Source organism: Balaenoptera borealis (genome assembly GCF_965194805.1).
Source record: "Balaenoptera borealis genome assembly, chromosome: 6".
Classification (NCBI taxonomy): Eukaryota; Metazoa; Chordata; class Mammalia; order Artiodactyla; family Balaenopteridae; genus Balaenoptera; species Balaenoptera borealis.
Window position 1 is genome coordinate 72,843,729 of NC_138863.1, and position 18,972 is coordinate 72,862,700.

At 42.1% G+C, this 18,972-nt stretch overlaps 1 protein-coding gene and 1 pseudogene across 4 annotated transcripts in view; one reads left to right on the forward strand and one right to left on the reverse strand.

The window, feature by feature from the left end:
• The window catches only part of TANC1 (tetratricopeptide repeat, ankyrin repeat and coiled-coil containing 1), a 239,500-nt gene extending 237,699 nt beyond the window's left edge, over nt 1-1,801 (reverse strand). For all 3 annotated transcript variants that reach the window (XM_082395219.1, XM_082395220.1, XM_082395218.1), the window contains exon 1: nt 1,621-1,801. The gene's annotated coding sequence lies outside the window, so the exon portion shown is untranslated. The remainder of the gene's footprint in view (nt 1-1,620) is intronic.
• The window catches only part of LOC309630263 (heterogeneous nuclear ribonucleoprotein R pseudogene), a 499,447-nt pseudogene that overhangs the window by 40,422 nt on the left and 440,053 nt on the right, over nt 1-18,972 (forward strand). The gene's annotated exons all lie outside the window — the stretch shown is intronic.

Genomic DNA, 18,972 nt, shown 5'->3' on the forward strand with positions numbered 1-18,972 from the left:
ACCTCCAAGCTGGCCAGGGAAGCTTCCCAACTGCTTTCTTCTCCTTCCCCTCCCCCATCCCAGGAGTGCCAGGCTGGCAGGAATAACGATGACCCAGGAAGGAAAGAAAAAAAAAAAAGGGAGAGAGAGAGAGTAGCGGATCTGGTGAAAGCAGAGATGCAGACTCCCTTCATTTCCACTACGTAGAAATACCAACTCTCTGTACCAACTCACCAGGTTTCTCCTTTCCTCTCCTATCCCCATCCCCCTCCAAACACATTAACTTCTGCAGTCTGATGGTCTGGCATTTGGAGTTAACGACCTCAGCAGTCCTAAGGCCATTCCTCAAAGATTTTTAACCAGTCACTTCCTTTCCATGCCAGAGTTCGAGGCCCATCCCACGGGAAGATTCAGCTTCCTTTTACCTTGTAAACCGCCCAGACGGCGATGCTCCTAGGGTCAAGTTCAAGATGAAGGTGCCCTCCTAACCTCCCGGAGTTGACTCAAGCAGGGAACAGCGCTACCGAGACGAGTCCCATCCCTCGAGACACAGGGATCTGGGGCTGCCAACAGTGGGCTGGAGGGGGTTGGGAGGGGTAGGCTGTCGCCGAGCCCGGCGTCCTCCGAAGCCCTGGCGGCGGCGCCGTATTTCTACCTGGCCACCGCCGCATTTCCTCCCGGAGCCTTACACAATAAGTGAAGTAAGTTTTGAGAACGCCGGTCCAGAGACATTTCTGTCTGCAAACTCGGCACACAATGCCTTGGGGCTTCCTTCCTCGCCAGCCGTTCCGGAAAGCTGCCGCGCCAAAGCGGGGAGCCCGTCACACCCACAGCGCTGCGCGCCCGCACCCCAAAGTCCGGCAGGAAGAACGTGCGCCCTGACATAAGTCCCCCCAAAGAAGTGAGCACTCTTCAGTCTCCAAGAACGGGGGGTGATACACAATCTTGAAACAATTCTCACTCTCCCTCAAAGTCTAATCCTAGCTCACCTCCCCCACCCCCCAAAAAAGAACGTGGATATACTCATCGCAGTGTTCTTGGAAGCGAAGCAATACTTTCAGCCCAGAGTGGGGCAATATGACTCCCTCCGAGGCCTAAGTTCACTCGTCAACTTCGCGACCCACGCTCACCTACCCTCCGGGGGCGCCCTGGACCCCGCGGTGCCAGGCGCGCTTCTTCCTCGCCTCCCCCAACCCCAGGTACCAGGCGCAGCCCAGGCCCTTGCCAAGCCCGAAGGCAACAGAGGAGGCGGGAAAGGGGGCGCGGAGACGCGCCGGGCGGAGGTGGTCCAGAAACTCCAGCGTGCCGCCGCGCGTTCCCGGCAACCCCGAACCCCAGCTCCGCCCGGGGCCGGCTCGGTCTGGCGCGGAGCTGAGGCGAAGGGAAGCCACCGATTCTCCAGAGCCGCCAGGACCGAGGCCCGAGGCGCCCAACATGTTCGTGCCTATCCCCGGAAAGCTCCCGGGTGTGCCCAGCGAAGGGGGGGCAGGGAGGCTCCAGAAACTTTCCCACATGCCTTTCCACTCTCCCATCACCCTCTCCTCCTCCCGAGACCCCTGCTCCGCTCTGCACCGCAGCAGCTGGCGCTGCCCGGGACGCGCGGAGGCCGGCGGCGGCGCCAGGGCGGCGGGAGTTACCTACCGGGAAAGTTTCCAGCTCCTCGGTGCGGTTCCCCACCGCTAGGGCCGGGCCTCGGGGCGCGGCCAGCTCTGCGCTCCGCGGCTGCCTCTCCGCCAGCTCCCAAGGCGGCCGCTGCTCCCGCAGCTGCCACAGCTAAGGCTGCGCTCCGGCCCGTCCCCCCGCCTCGCACGGCCCACACCGGGGCCTCATTGGCAGCGCGAATCCCCGCCCTTGCGCGTGTTCCCGAAGGCACCTTCCTCTCGCGCGCCCGCCCGGGCCGCGCCTCCCGCGCCTCTCCCAGTCCAGGCTTGCGGCGGCTCCCGGGACCTACTGGGGCCCGGCGCGCGAACTTTCTGCGGGGTCCCCAGCTTCCCCCTTGGGGGCTAGTCCCTCGAGGCTGCGCTTGGGTCCCTGCAGGATTGGACCCAAGATGGGCGATAGTCCATCTTTTTTTCAACCTCTAAAAAAATCAGTGAAGTGGCCTGGCCTCCCCTCCTTGCTGCATTTTGAAAACAGCCGAGGAGGACATATGGGAGCAATTAACCAAGATGAAGTTTTGGTGGATGCTTTAGGGTGACTTGTGTGGCTTTCTTGAATTTTCTCTGCCTCACTTAACTACACACACACTCACTCACTTTCTGGGGCAAGAATGAGCTAAGGCAGATGTAAGGTGTAAAGGGCACCTCGCCTGCTGTGTCTTTTTCTTTCCCGAACGCGAATTAGGGAGGTTTGGGGACCAGTGATTGCCTCGAGCGTCCCCGGGGCCGGGTCCCAACAGCCTCCTCCAGCCGCTCGGGGCTGGCCCTGTGTTGTCTGTGCTACATCCTTGGAGGGCCAACGTCATGCTTGTATCGGCGGGAGGAGGGAGGTATGGAGGTAGGAGAAACACAAAGATGCTATTATTGTTTCGGTCGGTAGCAGTAAATTAAATTCCCGAGTTCCCAAAATGTTTTGTTATCCCCCAGCAGAGCAAAAGCCGGGGTAGGGCCTATGGATTCGGGAATCCTGGGTTCCCAGGCAGGCAATTCAGGCTGGGGGGCGCAGCCTACTCCACACCCGAAGCCTTTTAGACCAGCCTTGTTCACGGAGGGATCAACTAGGATGTTGCTGCCTTGTGTGGCCCGCGGGAATCATGCACGGGTCACCCCAAAGTTGTGTCTAGAGAAGGCAATACAGAAGTTGCTATAAATGGATTTATTGGCAACCCCTAACCTTGCTGTGGCAAATCCGCCTTTAAAGACAACTGTGTTTTAAACAAGTCCCCACATAAAAACTTCAACGTCACGCAGAGCTTCCCCACATAAAGATACCCGGTGAGAGGAGCGTCCATATTTAAAGTTCCCGTGAAAAGGGACAGGAAGTAAAATGCCACACAATCTCTTTACATAAATAAAAGATGACTGAAATTTGCTGGATTTTTCACCCACAGTTTCAAAGGCCTGATTATTACTGTGCTGATATTTGAGCAGTAAACATATCAGCAGGCTTGAAGTCTTCCTGAAACAAAGCAGGATATGAATATTTAAAATAAAATATAAACTGACTAAAGCAGAAGAGCTGTTGACTTATTTCTTCACTCTGAAATGTCCCATTGCTGAAAAATATGGTAATATGTTTTAATTTCTCTTGAAATGCACAAAAGTTACCAATCTTTCAACAACAGATGAAAAAGCAGGACAGCAACCTCAGTAATAAAAGGATGACACAAATTACAGAAAAAAAAAAAAAAAAAACTCTACGCTAGTCTAACTAATCTTAAATATTAAGATATAAAAGAAACAATCCTAGGGAAGTAGACTGGTACAGTTCCCTGCCTCCGACTTCGACTTCGTTATAATAGGTGAAATGTATAAATGGATGAAATTTACAATTTGTATCACGTTCTTCTGCCTTTGGCTCTTCTAAGCTATATTCTCCAAGTTTTTGATGAAATTGCTCTGTTAAATTGGGCTTTGAAGACAATGAAATTCATTTTTTCCCCTCTATCCTCAAAGCTCCCTAAGTAGCAAGTAGAAAATCACATAAAGTAAATATGCTAATTACCGGCATCATCTTTAAATTATTTCTAGTTGAAAATTTTTTGTCTTTATAGCTTCAGAAGTCACAGTCATTAAAGAAGTAACTTCATCACTGCCTAGTTAGGAGTGTTTAACATTCTAAACAGGCATACAGCTAGCAATCTGAAATTTGTACACAGAAGGGCCCTGTCTCCCCTTCTTCCTGTAGTGTTTATATAATCCAAACTACCTATGTTATTATGCACAGTCTGATCTCCACCTTTAAACAGCTAACATTACATACAGTATGTCATACTAAGAACATCAAAGCTGTCTTAAGCTGTGAGTGAAAATGGTACATTTTATAGAAAACAAGGCCAAAAACACAGAGTAATAAAAATTCATGGGTGAGGAAAAAAAAGGGAGATCCATTAAGAGCAAGTCTGCAAGAAAAATTTATGAACATTTTGTAAGCAGCTAAATAAGTGTAGTATTAGTGGAACACAGGTTCAAAAAATTAATTTTAATGCTTTTTAAAAATCTGCTTTTCCCTTAAAAAAATAAAAGATGTTTTTGGTTAGTTGTTAGGTGAGGGCTTGTTTGAGTTTTAGGGGGAGGGGAGGGCAAGAATCACCTCTTGCTTTTCTTACAGTATTTCTGCTCACCCTATCCAGTTTAAAAAGCTCACTCATTACATTTCTGTTAATTCCAGTCAAAAAAAATTAAAAGAAATATAGATCACATGAATGTTATATGTTGAACACGTTCACCAAGCATACATACAATATACTGGATTCTATTTTTAAATTTTCTGTCAGTTTGCCAGCAGTGTAGCTTTTCTCAGCAGAGTGAAAGAAAACAGCAAATAAACTGGCTATTTTACCCTACAATTTATTACCCGGGGCAATAGGCTGAGGAAGGCGTGAGAAAAGAATGTGCCTTGTGAGTGTTAGTACGCTATTTTCCCTTGCTCAGATTCTTAAGTACTTCTATTTTAAAGCAAGACTAAGTTAGGATCATAGCCAGTGTTTATTATGGTATGTGTAGTATAGAAGACATAGTGAGAAGCGAAATGTTTAAAACAGTATAGTACAGACTGCCAACAAACACATGAAAGAATGCTCAACATCACTAGTCATTGGAGAAATGCAAATCAAAACTACAATGAGGTATCACCTCACACCAGCTAGAATGGGCATCATCAGAAAATCTACAAACAACAAATGCTGGAGAGGGTGTGGAGGAAAGGGAACCCTCTTGCACTGTTGGTGGGAATGTAAATTGATACAGCCACTATGGAGAACAGGATGGAGTTTCCTTAAAAAACAAAAAATAGAACTACCATACAACCCAGCAATCCCACTACTGGGCATATACCCTGAGAAAACCATAATTCAAAAAGAGTCATGTGCCACAATATTCACTGCAGCTGTATTTACAATAGCCAGGACATGGAAGCAACCTAAGTGTCCATGAATGGATAAAGAAGATGTGGCACATATATACAATGGAATACTACTCAGCCATAAAAAGAAATGAAATTGAGTTATTTGTAGTGAGGTGGATGGACCTAGAGACTGTCATACAGAGTGAAGTAAGTCAGAAAGAGAAAAACAAATACCGTATGCTAACACATATATATGGAATCTAAAGGGAAAAAAATGGTTCTGAAGATCCTAGGAGCAGGACAGGAATAAAGATGCAGACAGAGAATGGACTTGAGGACACGGGGAGGAGGAAGGGTAAGTTGGGACGAAGTGAGAGAGTGGCATGGACTTATATACACTACCAAATGTAAAATAGATAGCTAGTGGGAAGCAGCCGCATAGCACAGGGAGATCAGCTCAGTGCTTTGTGACCACCCAGAGGGGTGGGATAGGGAGGGTGGGAGGGAGATGCAAGAGGGACGAGATATGGGGATATATGTATATGTATAGCTGATTCAGTTTGTTATAAAGCAGAAACTAACACACCATTGTAAAGCAATTATACTCCAGTAAAGATGTTAAAAAAAATAAAAAATAAAACAGTGTAGTAATTAAATGCAAAAACTGAGACAGGACTTCAAAAAAATTAAGGCAAGGTAGGCAATCCAGGCTCAAAATAATTCAGCCCACAAAAACTTTTTGCCTACTTTGGAGTGTTTTTTAACGTTTACAGAATTCATTCTGCTTTGATCCATTCATTCCTCCTTTCCCTTTTAACGTTTTGGGGAGGAAACGAATTTTTTAAAACCTGGGGAATAATGAAATAAGTTGGGTTATATTTAGAAATCAGTTGGGAAAAACAAAGAAATTACATACCCTTACACAGTTCCTGTGCGTGTGACGATCCATGGTCACACACATATAGCAACGCATGGTCAGATGTGGGCTCATGGCAGACATCCATCCAGGGATATCAAAAGCCATACTTGTGCACAGTTATTCAGGCAGTTAAATTAAAAGAGTTGTCTAACTGGACATACAAACCCCTCTGCAGGTCTAGCACATGGCCTGCCAATATTGTAGAAGCTCATCCAATAGGGGCTAGGCCGTGAATTATTTAAACTGATAAGGAATCCACTGAGGGAAGAAAGTAGGGAGATAGATTCAGGGGTTCACATTTCCTTATTGGAATATAGGAGTAACTAAAATCCTGGGAGAATCTGGTTTAAGATGGCATGCCTCTAACATTTTAAATATAGATTTAGTCCAATATTCTGATAGTGAAATGGTCTGTTGGGGGAAATAGAAATTTCCCGTGTTCAGGAAGGGTAAGGTAATGCAATCAGGTAATAATCCCTCCAATAAACGTTGCTGAGTCTGGTTAAGATGGCTTAAAAAGAAAGGAGAAATGTGTTGTTAAGTTTGAGTATAACAAATGCATTTTACTATTCCCCACCTTGTGAGGGGTGCCTTCCTTCTTCTCAGCAAGTTATATAAAATTCCGGACATTACAGTCATAATATCTAGACTCCAGTTCTGACTTTGGCAGTTATTGTTTGTGATTCCTGGCAATTCACTTAGTTTTTTTGAGCCTCCGATCCCTCAACTATGAAATAAGGAGGGTAGCATGGAATCTCTGCCTCACAGATTTGTTGGGAAGATTAAATGAAATAAGGTGAAAAGCACTTAATAAATTAGAAAATGCTCTACAAAAGCTAATTTTTATTTAATAAACAATAAGCTATGTTTTCCCTCCCCATTATCTGGGACCACTTTGATTGGGATAACAACCTAGAGACTTGATCAGGGCAGCCCAGAGGGCCCTCGTTTGCCAAATGTGAGAGGAAGAGTGCCTTAACGTTGATTCAGAAGTAGATAATAACTCCAATCAAGCCCTCAGAGACTCATCTGGGGGTAAATTGGCAGTTCTTTTCTCAAACAGTAGTAGTCAGGGGCCATTTTCATTATTCTTCTGTGTTAGTGATAAGGAAGAAAAATTGTAGTATGTATACAATACAGGTGGACCTCACTTTATGCAAATCAACATATGGAAATTCTTAATTACAAAATATACTGATTAAAAGGAAATGTTTCTTCTTTAAAAATTCTTGCTGAGATTCTTTCCAAGTGCCACTACCATCTTATTTACATTATTAATAACTAATAATCATCCTTTCAATTCTGTGAAATAGTACTGATACACTAAGGAGATTATGAGCTTCAACCCGTATAAACATTTTTTGTAACACCAAGCACTACTCAAAACTCCTTTGCAGTTGCATATTTATTTGAAGAAATATAAATCAGACACTAGCACCTACCACAAGATTTGGTTTAAAGGGCAGTGAACAGGAGGCATAAATATGGAGAGTCTAGCCTAACCGGAAAGTTCGGTTTTGTTTAAAAATCAGTTTGCTGTTTCCCCTTTGATGATCAAAAATCCTAACCCAGAAATGGATGAGGAATATTGATTCTATTGATGATGATGATAATCAATTTCCTAGAACAGAGAGAGGTTTCTCTACTAAAGGGCAATGTAGGATAGACAGAGACAACTTACAAGCCAAAATGTTCATACAGCAAGATTCCTCCATTTAGAAAACTATTTTTTAAACTAGTCTTGCGATTTAATACAATAATTAGAAGTTCTATCTAAAATAGTCTATTAAAAATCTTTAAAGTTGGGGCAGAAATGTTTAAATCTACACTTTTGCACTCTAGATCTTTTGGGTGTGTCATGTCTAAATGTTTCAATAGCTTTAACAGGAATCATGTCTGCCTAAGAGAAAATAGGGCATGATGTAATTATCACTGGGCTTCATTAGAGAAGTCACCCCTTACCTAGAGCATTTGTTCTAAAAACCAGCTACTTAGTAAAGATTGATTTGACTACCTAGTGAGCTGTAGCTAAAGCCCTGTTACCTTTCGGTGAATTCAAAGCTCTTCTAGCTTTCACAGCTAATCTATTGCCTCTCACTCTTCAAGGTTTTCTGTGCCTTTGAAAAGACCACCTGAAGGGAAAGAGATTACTGATACAATTACAATAGAAACAGGTTAAAACAAGACATCAGGAACCCAAAAGAAGACAGCAATCACTGGGGGTTAAAACTAGATGACGTCCTCTTAGGCTCTTCATCTTCTTTCTAATTCTCCACACCCTCACTCTGTCCCCAAGAGCCAAGCAGAATGCTAGAGGCCTAAATTTTGTTAACAAAGAATTGGTACTTGCAATTAAAAAAAAAAAAAAAAAAAAAAACTGTCCTAATATTTACCTGGGAAGCTATATTTAACTTATTCAAAATCAGGTGGCATTTGGAGAAACTGGATCACTCATACATCGCTGGTGGAAATATAAAATAATACAGCCACTCTGGGAAACGATTGAGCAGTTACTTTAAAAAAAAAAAAAAAAAGCAAACAAGAAAAAACCCTAAATATGCAACTACTATATGACCCAGCAATTACACTCCTGGACATTTATCCCAGTGAAATGAAGACTTGTGTTCACACGAAAACCTATACACAAATGTTCATAGCAACTTTATTTGTAATAGCCAAAAAGTAGAAACAACCCAGACATCTGGCAACAGACAGGTGGTCAAACAAACTGGTTCATTCATGCCATGGAATACTTACTCAGCAATAAAATGGAATGAACTATTGGTGCACACAACTTGGATGAATCTCCAGGGTATTATGCTGAATGAAAAAAAGCCAATTCTAAAAGGTTACATACTGTGTGATCCATTTATATAACATTCTTGAAATGATAAAATCATAGAAATGGAGGACAGATTATTGGTTGCGAGGAGTCAGTGCTGGTGCCAGGTGGAGGGAGGGCAGAGTGGCTATAAAAGGACAACAGAAGAGATCCTTGGAGTGATGAAAATGTTGCTGTTTCTTGACCATGTTGATGTCAATATCCTTGTGGTACTATTCTATAGTTTTGCAAGATATTACTATTTGGGATAAACTGGGTAAAGGGGACAGGAAAGCTCTATATTAGTTCTTACAATTGCATGTGTTGTAAAAAGCGATCCCAAGACAAAAAGTTTAATTTAAAAAAATCAGATGGCAAAAAAAAAAAAAAATACTCAGGAAGATGAAAACCAAAATAATAATAGAAAAAAACTGTCATTAAACAAAAGGTCCTGTGTATCATCACTCAGAATGACAAACGTATCAAAAGCAAAGACAGTCTCAACATGTTGATTAAAACATACCATCCAAAAAAAAAAAAAAAAATACCATCCAGAGGCCCTTGAGAAGAGTGATCTGTACAATAAATAATGTTGATGACCAAATGGCAGAGCTGTTTAAAGTCTGGTCATAGTGAATCTGACAGCTTTTCCCAACTAGAATGCGAGCTCCATAAGGACAAGGAATATGTTGCGTGATTGAATGAATATAAGTTGTGCATTTTTTCCCAGTTATCTATTGCTGTGTACTAAACCATCCCAAACTCAGTGTCTTTGTATAATAGCGATCTAGGGTTTGCCTGGGCTCAGCTAGGCAGTTCTCACTCAGGTTGCAGTCAGAATGTGGCCCTGGTGGGGTCTGGAGCCTGGACTAAGAAGACCCAGAAGAGCTGGGACTCCTTAGACATCTCTCTATCTGTCTCCACGTGGTTTCTCCACATGGTGGCCCCAGCATAGCCAGACCTCTTACATGGTAGCTGAGGGCTCGCAGCACAAGTTCCCAAGAGCATCTGTGGAAGGTGCGTGGCCTTTTCTAACCCAAACTCAGAAGTCACACAGCAACCTTTATTGCTCTTGTTGAGAGTGGCCATGGTGTAATAAAAAGGCCTTGGGCTTCAGAGACAGGCAGACCTGCATTCACAGCCCAGTTCCCCCTTCTTGACAAAGTGATTTAACCTCTTTGTAACCCAAGGTGAAACTGTTTTCTTAATAACTGGCATCAGAATTCACCTTTAAAAGGTATTTACTGGGAAAACATTTATTGGGTCAGGAGGTAAGAACTTTGGACCTCAGTGTAAGTTGAGAGGCAAGGCATTACAGACAAGGGCTAGACAGCTCTGAGTGTGACAAGAAGAGGAACCTGTTTTTGCTTCTGAGGAGAGGAGGTAAGAGGAAACTGCAAGATAGCAAAAGGTGCAAAGCAATGTGTATGACTAACCACCCCTCCCCACTACCCTGAGAAGTTCCCTTCAACGGAGAGGCTAAAGGACATTATAATAATGATAGAATGCCTATTACTAAACTGAAGGTTGTTTACAGTCATGTGTTGCTTCTGTGTGTCCTTCTGTGCCATTCTCCCTCCCTCTGCAGCTGACATACGAATTATACTTTAATGACAATGACTGTATTCACTTTTCAGTGTAATGGCACAGAGTAGATATTCAATAAATAGTTACAGGTATTATAGTTATTGATCAAAAATTCAAATTTTACACGTCTTAATAAAAGTGACTGATTATTCTTTTTTTTTTAAAGATTTGTTATTTACTTATTTATTTAAATTGTATTTATTTATTTATTTATTTTTGGCTGCATCGGGTCTTCATTGATGCGCGTGGGCTTTCTCTAGTTGCGGTGAGCAGGGGCTACTCTCCGTTGCAGTGCACGGGCTTCTCATTGCGGTGGCTTCTCTTGTTGCGGAGCACGGGCTCTAGGCGTGTGGGCTTCAGTAGTTGTGGCACGTGGGCTCAGTAGTTGTGGCTCGCGGGCTCTAGAGCACAGGCTCAGTAGTTGTGGCACACGGGCTTAGTTGCTCCGCAGCATGTAGGATCTTCCCGGACCAGCGCTCGAACCCATGTCCCCTGCATTGGCAGGCGGATTCTTAACCACTGCGCCACCAGGGAAGTCCACTGATTATTCTTGATGTACCAGTTAAGGCCATCAGAGAAAACTAAGCTTAAAAGGGCTTAACCAATAATAGTGTGGTACTGGCTCACTTAAGTGGCAAGGCCACAGGTAGAGTAAGCTTCAGAACTGGATGATCCGGCAATTCAACAAGGTCATCAGAGGTTGATTTTCTTTCCACCCTCTGCTCAGCTATGTACCATGTGACCTCCATCCTTCACCTTAAAGCCAATTCCCCCTTGGCAGTGGAACATGGCTGCCAACTGCAACTGGACTGTGTTTCCCTGTTTGCATCTAGGAGGAGAGAACGCACATTCTTGTCCCAACATTATAAGCAGGAGTCCTGAACGTCACCTTTATCGGACCGTCTGAGGTCCAGTGTCCGCTTCTAAATCAGTGACAGTGGACAGGGGCAGGGATGTACTGACTGGCCTGAGTCAGTCGTGGCCTATCTCTGGTGTGATATCTCTGGTGTTAGAACAGGCGGTGGTTAGTTTGCCTCGAAGCATGTGGGCAACGCCAGGAAAGGGTAAGTTCCCCAAAGAATATCAGATTAGGGAGAAGCAAACAAACAAATATCTACCACAATTGGCAAATATGGATTACAGGTAAAAATCCTCCAGATTATGAACTATATGGGGGGAAATAATCAAGGGGAGTTTTGGTGATTAAAAAACAAGTTATATGTTTTTTTTTTTACCACAATTTGGGAATCACAGATATAACAAGAAAAAAAAAAACAAAGGGAAGAGAAAAGGATAATAGATGGATTGAAAATGAAAACAGAAGTATTGGAAAGAAAAAACATAGGCAAAGATAACTTAATTGTAAGAGTCTTGACTCAAGAAGCTAATAGGTTTCTTTTTTCCTTGAACACAAATGACACAGAGGCCTAATTATAAGGTTTATTTAGAGTCATCAGAAAAATGGAACAGAAAAGAAAAGAACAAGAACAACTTGAAATAAGTCTCACCTAAAAAAGGTGGGAACAAATACTAAATAAGGGATGGATACAAGTAAAGAAGCATCTGAAACCCAATTATCTAATGGCAATATTTATTCAACCTTTTTCCCTTTTAATGTATAAATTCTTTGAATACTACAAATGGAATAAAGATAGTTAACAATAAATACTGAAATTGTATAATATTTGCATTAGTGCCCTGTGGCTGCTGCCACGAATTACCACAAACCTGGGGGCTTCAAACAACAGAAATTTATTTTCTCACAGTTCTGGAGGCCAGAAGTTTAAAGTCAAGGTGTCAGCAGGACAGTGCTCTCTGCTCCCTCCCAACGCTCTGGGAAAGAATGCTCACTTACCTCTTCCAGCTTTTGATGGCCCCAAGCATTTCTTGGCTGTGGCTGCATAACTTCAGCCTCTGCCCTCACCTCTGCATGGCCTTCTCCTCTGCGTCTAGGTCTTCTCCTCATCTGTCTCAAATCTCTCTCAGCCTTTCTTTCATAGAAACTCTTGTCATTGGATTTAGGGCCCCTACCTAGATAATCCAGGATGATCTAATCCCAATATCCTTAATTTAATCATATCCACAGAGACCCTTTTTCCCAATAAGGTGACATTCACAAGTTCCAAGCATTTGGACCTGGACATATCTTTTTGGAGGGCCGCCCCTCAACCTACTACAATATTTGTTAAAACAGAAAAATAAGCTAACCAAATTGTATAAAGATCCTAAGACTAGATTTAAATTTTCAAATCAATTATATTTGCTAATGAAATGCTTATTTTTATTTTTTCTGTTTAATACAAGTAATCTATTGTATTAAATGAATGCACATATATATAGTCATCTAGAAATTTGTATCATTGTAGTTAAAGACATGCAGAGCAATTAGGTTAATGACAAATGGGTGAAATCCATTTCCATTAGTAATTTTTTTTAAAATGCAAAAAAAGGGGACTTCCCTGGCGGTCCAGCAGTTAAGACTCCGCACTCCCAATGCGGGGGCCCCGGGTTCAATCCCTGGTCAGGGAGCTAGATCCTGCATGCTGCAGCTAAAGATCCCGCATGCCGCAACTAGACATCCCGCCTATTGCAACGAAGATGCCGCGTGCCACAACTAAGACCTAGAGCAGCCAAATAAATAAATAAATATTTTTTAAGGCTTTGGGAAGCCATCAAGCACACACTACCTTAATAACATATATATTTGAATTATAAAACTCAGCTTATAAGTCAGGGTCCAGTCAGGAAAATAGAAACCAAGCTAGGTATTTCAAAGAGAGGGCATTTCATCTAGGAAACAATATTGCTGGGAGAGCTGAAATGTCAAAAAGGGAGAGGTAGGTAACCCTGAGATTAGAAGGACAGAAAGACAGAAAGCAAGTGGGAAAACGAAGAGGAGGGGGCAGCACTGTAATAGCACAGGACTGCACTTCTTACTGCGTCACTGGGAGCGCTAAATGGGATGCTGGGAACACCAGGGACAGGGCAGCCAGAGATGAAGTCACTTCTAGAGACACTGCCAGAAACAGAAAGAAAGAGACTTATGACTTCTCCCCTCTTTTCCTCTAATGCCTTCTAATTCTCTGCTGGCACCTTCTATTGGCAGAACTTAACAGGAAGCCAGCTAGAAATGAAGCCTGGGAAATGCAGCTTCCAGGCTCTTAACCCCAACATTTCAAAGCAGATTATAGGAGGGCTGATGTAGAGCTCAGAGACAGCAGGTAAATAGTCAGCAGATCCAGTGATTTGGAAAAGCAAGTGTATTTCTACATTGCTGATAACACTGTGAGTCAGAGCACAGCTAGAGACAAGAAACTCTTCATACTCATTGACTAAACAGTGCCACTTAGGGGAACATAACTGAAAGAAATAACTTAAAGGCAAAAAAGAAATTAAATATTTGTACCAAGATGTTGAAAGTGGCATCATTTATAATAGCAAAACCACGAAAACAGCCCATATACTCAACAGTAGGGAGATGATTAAGCAAACTGTGGTAAATGGATTTAATAAAATACTCTAAAGTTAAAAAAAAAAAAATACCCATGTATTTCAAATAAGTGTGAAAATGTTCACATGAAATAAATTTAAGGGAAAAAAGTAGAACTTAGAACTGTATGTGTACTATAATAATTACAATTGTGTAAAAATGTACAAAAGCATATAAACAAAGATCAGGGGAGACGAAGTAATGGAACTAGTTTAGAGCTTAATGTTTCTTAGGCTTATTTTCTTCTATAAAGTTGCTTAAATTCTTAATTATAAAAGAAAAGTAAGTGAGTCTTTAATTGTATATTTAGATTCCAAACCAAATGAAAATTATGTGTTTCATGTTAAGCTGCTTTGAAGAAAAAAAACCAACAACACACACACACACACACACACAATACAACCTGGCTAACCATTCCCACCATAGCACTTTTTACAACTCTGGCATTAGTCACTGCCATGGCCCGAGGCCAGTGTCCAATTGGTCTAGAGATTTTATTTTACAACCTGAGAAGACTGGCTCTCTCCCAGCACCTCTGGTCTCCTGCCCTGAGCTGAGCCTTTCTTCTTGTTGCTATACTTTATGTATTTTACTACAGGCCAGGAACTGCTAAAGTTAACTAAAGCAATGAATAAAGATAACAGGGTGGGTAAAAAACAAAACAACAAAAACCAAAACAAACAAACAAAAAACCCATTAGCCTGTTAATGACTATTCGGATTTTTGTAAATATTTATTGCTTCAAAATGGCCTGTTCTCCCCTGCCGTTGCCGGATCACCTGCACAGCCTGAAGTGCCTTATACCCTGCCTGAAACAAAACTCCCTAAACCCAGAGGGCAGAAGGGCCACGCCTTTGATTCACCCCTCCCCCAGCCCATGTTGCTTCTCAGAACCTTGATATGCCAAGTACTTTGCACTCATGAACTCTGCCTCATTAACAGGCTCATACAGATGCTTGTCACAGCTGCCTCGTGACAACTGGGAGTCTGAGAGTATGTGGTTACAGCAGGGAAAGTATGACAGCATAACTGCCTCCTGCAGGGACCTGCTGGCAGATTGCCAAGAGACCTTAGCCATCCCCTGGGTTGGCGCTCTGTGTGGTTGATTAAGCAGTTAGAGGCCTTCCAGGAGAACCAAGCGCCCAACTCGATCAGCCTGTCATTTTTGCCTTTTGTGATGACTTGAGAATCATCTTCCAAACGGTGTCTAGATTCCTGTTCCAGTTTCTCCACCTACCATCTGTGTGACCCTAGGTAAGTTATCTCAGCCTCCATGCCTCGGTTTCCTAATGTATAAAATGGGGAAAATAACAGGAAATAGCAGTAGCTGCTTCATAGTTTTGCTGCAAAGATCAGGGATAATGCCCTTAAGGCCTAATGGAGGATATTGCTAGTTTTCTACCCAAGATCCATTCTACTTTTCTTTTTTATTAGCAGAAACACAATTTTGTTTGAGGTGGCAATGTGCCCAGTTAAAAATACTCTGTCCACAGTCTCTCTTACAGCTATGGCGACCATCTGATTCTGTTCTACAGGGAGGGGCTTCCAAGAAAGAGACAGTTTCTGATTTAAAAAAAAAAAAAAGGGACAGTACTAGTTGGCATGTGTATTTTGCTCTTTGCCCTTCCTTTTTCTTTCTGTATAGAATGGGGACACCTGGAAGAAAAGCTGCCATCTTGGAACTAAGAGAACAAAAACTACGTGCTAAGAATGGCAGATCAGGAAGCTAAGAGGAACCTGAGTTCTTGATGACTTTGTCAAGCTGCTGTACCAGGAGTGGGCTACCTACTTCCTAACTTCTTGTTAGATGAGAAAAATGAACTTCATTTGGCTAAGCCATTGGGGTTGGGTTTCTGTTATACGCAGCTGAGTGCCATCCTGACCTAAGCACTCAGCATACTGCCTGCCGATAGTAATACCTTAATAAAGGTTACTTTTCATTTTTCTGTAAAGCGTCATGATTATAAGTCACCTGTCATGGCGATGAGCACTAAGAGAGTTTCACAATTATTGCTCTGGAATTTAGTTATGGTAAATAGTGCATAAAGTTATCCCTTGTCAACTACGGCTAGGAAAACATTCTCATTATTCAGAGACACTGGCTGTAATAACATTTGTTAAATTAGAATTTGACATTGTACTGTTGTTTTTTAAATTGCTGCTAGGTTGTATTCAGCTAGTCCTCTGTGGAGATGATTTTACTGATAAATCTAGAAAACTTATGAGGGGGAAGGGAATAGGACATTGAAATTTTTTTTTTTCCGTCTTGGTTAATCTCTTTTTCTTTTTAATAAATTTATTTATTTATTTATTTTTGGCTGAGTTGGGTCTTTGTTGCTGTGTGCGGGCTTTCTCTAGTTGCGGCGAGCAGGAGCTACTGTTCGTTGCGGTGCACAGGCTTCTCACTGCGGTGGCTTCTCTTGTTGCGGAGCAAGGGCTCTAGGCGTGCGGGCTTCAGTAGTTGCAGCACACGGGCTCAGTAGTTTTGGCTCGCAGGCTCAGTAGCTGTGGCACACAGGCTTAACTGCTCCGTGGCATGTGGGATCATCCCGGACCAGGGCTCGAACCCATGTCCCCCTGCATTGGCAGGCGGATTCTTAACCACTGTGCCACCAGGGAAGTCCTTTTTTTTTTTTTTTTTAATATTTATTTATTTATTTGGTTGCACCGGGTCTTATTTATTTATTTATTTTTATATTTATTTTTGGCTGTGTTGGGTCTTCATTTCTGTGTGAGGGCTTTCTCCAGTTGCAGCAAGCGGGGGCCACTCATCATCGCGGAGCGCGGGCCTCTTCACTATCGCGGCCTCTCTTGTTGCGGAGCACAGGCTCCAGACGTGCAGGCTCAGTAGCTGTGGCTCACGGGCCCAGCTGCTCTGCGGCATGCGGGATCTTCCCAGACCAGGGCTCGAACCCGTGTCCCCTCCATTGGCAGGCAGACTCTCAACCACTGCGCCACCAGGGAAGCCCCCAGGGAAGTCCTTTTTTTAATTTTTAAATTTTATTTTATATACTTTTTTATATAGCAGGTTCTTATTAGTTATCCATTTTATACATATTAGTGCATATATATCAATCCCAATCTCCCACTTCATCCCACCACCACCACCACACTCCCACCACTTTCCCCCCTTGGTGTCTATATGTTTGTTCTCTACATCTGTGTCTCAATTTCTGCCCTGCAAACCGGTTCATCTGTACCATTTTTCTAGGTTCCACACATATGCGTTAATATACGATATTTGTTTTACTCTTTCTGACTTACTTCACTCTGTATGACAGTCTCTAGATTCATCCACATCTCTACAAATGACCCAATTTCATTCCTTTTTATGGCTGAGTAATATTCCATTGTATATATGTACCACAACTTCTTTATCCATTCGCCTGTCGATGGGCATTTAGGTTGCTTCCATGACCTGGCTATTGTAAAGAGTGCTGCAATGAACACTGGGGTGCATGTGTCTTTTTGAATTATGGTTTTCTCAGGGTATATGCCCAGTAGTGGGATTGCTGGGTCATATGGTAGTTCTATTTTTAGTTTTTTAAGGAACCTCCATACTGTTCTCCATAGTGGCTGTATCAATTTACATTCCCACCAACAGTGCAAGAGGGTTCCCTTTCCTCCACACCCTCTCTAGTATTTGTTGTTTGTAGATTTTCTGATGATGCCCATTCTAACTGGTGTGAGGTGATACCTCATTGTAGTTTTGATTTGCATTTCTCTAATAATTAGTGATGTTGAGCATCTTTTCATGTGCTTCTTGGCCATCTGTATGTCTTCTTTGGAGAAATGTCTATTTAGGTCTTCTGCCCATTTTTGGATTGGGTTGTTTGTTTCTTTAATATTGAGCTGCATGAGCTGTTTATATATTTTGGAGATTAATCCTTTGTCCGTTGATTCGTTTGCAAATATTTTCTCCCATTCTGAGGGTTGTCTTTCTGTCTTGTTTGTAGTTTCCTTTGCTTTGCAAAAGCTTTGAAGTTTCATTAGGTCCCATTTGTTTATTTTTGTTTTTATTTCCATTATGCTAGGAGGTGGATCAAAAAAGATCTTGCTGTGATTTATGTCAAAGAGTGTTCTTCCTATGTTTTCCTTTATAGTGTCCAGTCTTACATTTAGGTCTCTAATCCATTTTGAATTTATTTTTGTGTATGGTGTTAGGGAGTGTTCTAATATCATTCTTTTACATGTAGCTGTCCAGTTTTCCCAGCACCACTTATTGAAGAGACTGTCTTTTCTCCATTGTATATCTTTGCCTCCTTTGTCATAGATTAGTTGACCATAGGTGCATGGGTGTATCTCTGGGCTTTCTATCCTGTTCCATTGATCTATATTTCTGTTTTTGTGCCAGTACCATGTTGTCTTGATTACTGTAGCTTTCTAGTATAGTCTGAAGTCAGGGAGTCTGATTCCTCCAGCTCCGTTTTTTTCCCTCAAGATGGCTTTGGCTATTTGGGGTCTTTTGTGTCTCCATACAAATTTTAAGATTTTTTTGTTCTAGTTCTGTAAAAAAAAAAAAAAATGCCATTGGTAATTTGATAGGGATTGCATTGAATCTGTAGATTGCTTTGGGTAGTATAATCATTTTCACAATATTGATTCTTCCAATCCAAGAACATGGTATATCTCTCCATCTGTTTGTATCATCTTTAATTTCTTTCATCAGTGTTTTATAGTTTTCTACATACAGGTCTTTTGTCTCCCTAGGTAGGTTTATTCCTAGGTATTTTATTCTTTTTGTTGCAATGGTAAATGGGAGTTTTTCCTTAATTTCTCTTTCAGATTTTTCATCATTAGTGTATAGGAATGCAAGAGATTTCTTTGCATTAATTTTATATCCTGTAACTTTACCAAATTCACTGATTAGCTTGAGTAGTTTTCTGGTGACACCTTTAGGATTCTCTATGTATAGTATCATGTCATCTGCAAACAGTGACAGTTTTACTTCTTCTTTTCCAGGACATTGCAATATTTTGATGAACGTTTATTTTGTTTGGTGGAAAGAAATGTTCATTTCCAAGAGATGCTTGCTTTATTTTCATTTATGAATATAGTAGATTAGTTTCTTTGCGACTCAAGAACATTTTAATGCTTTCTAAGTAAGACTGGTGGTGGGGGTAAGGAGAAGAGAATGTTGTTGATTCATCCAAGAGTAAATCTGAAATTTAC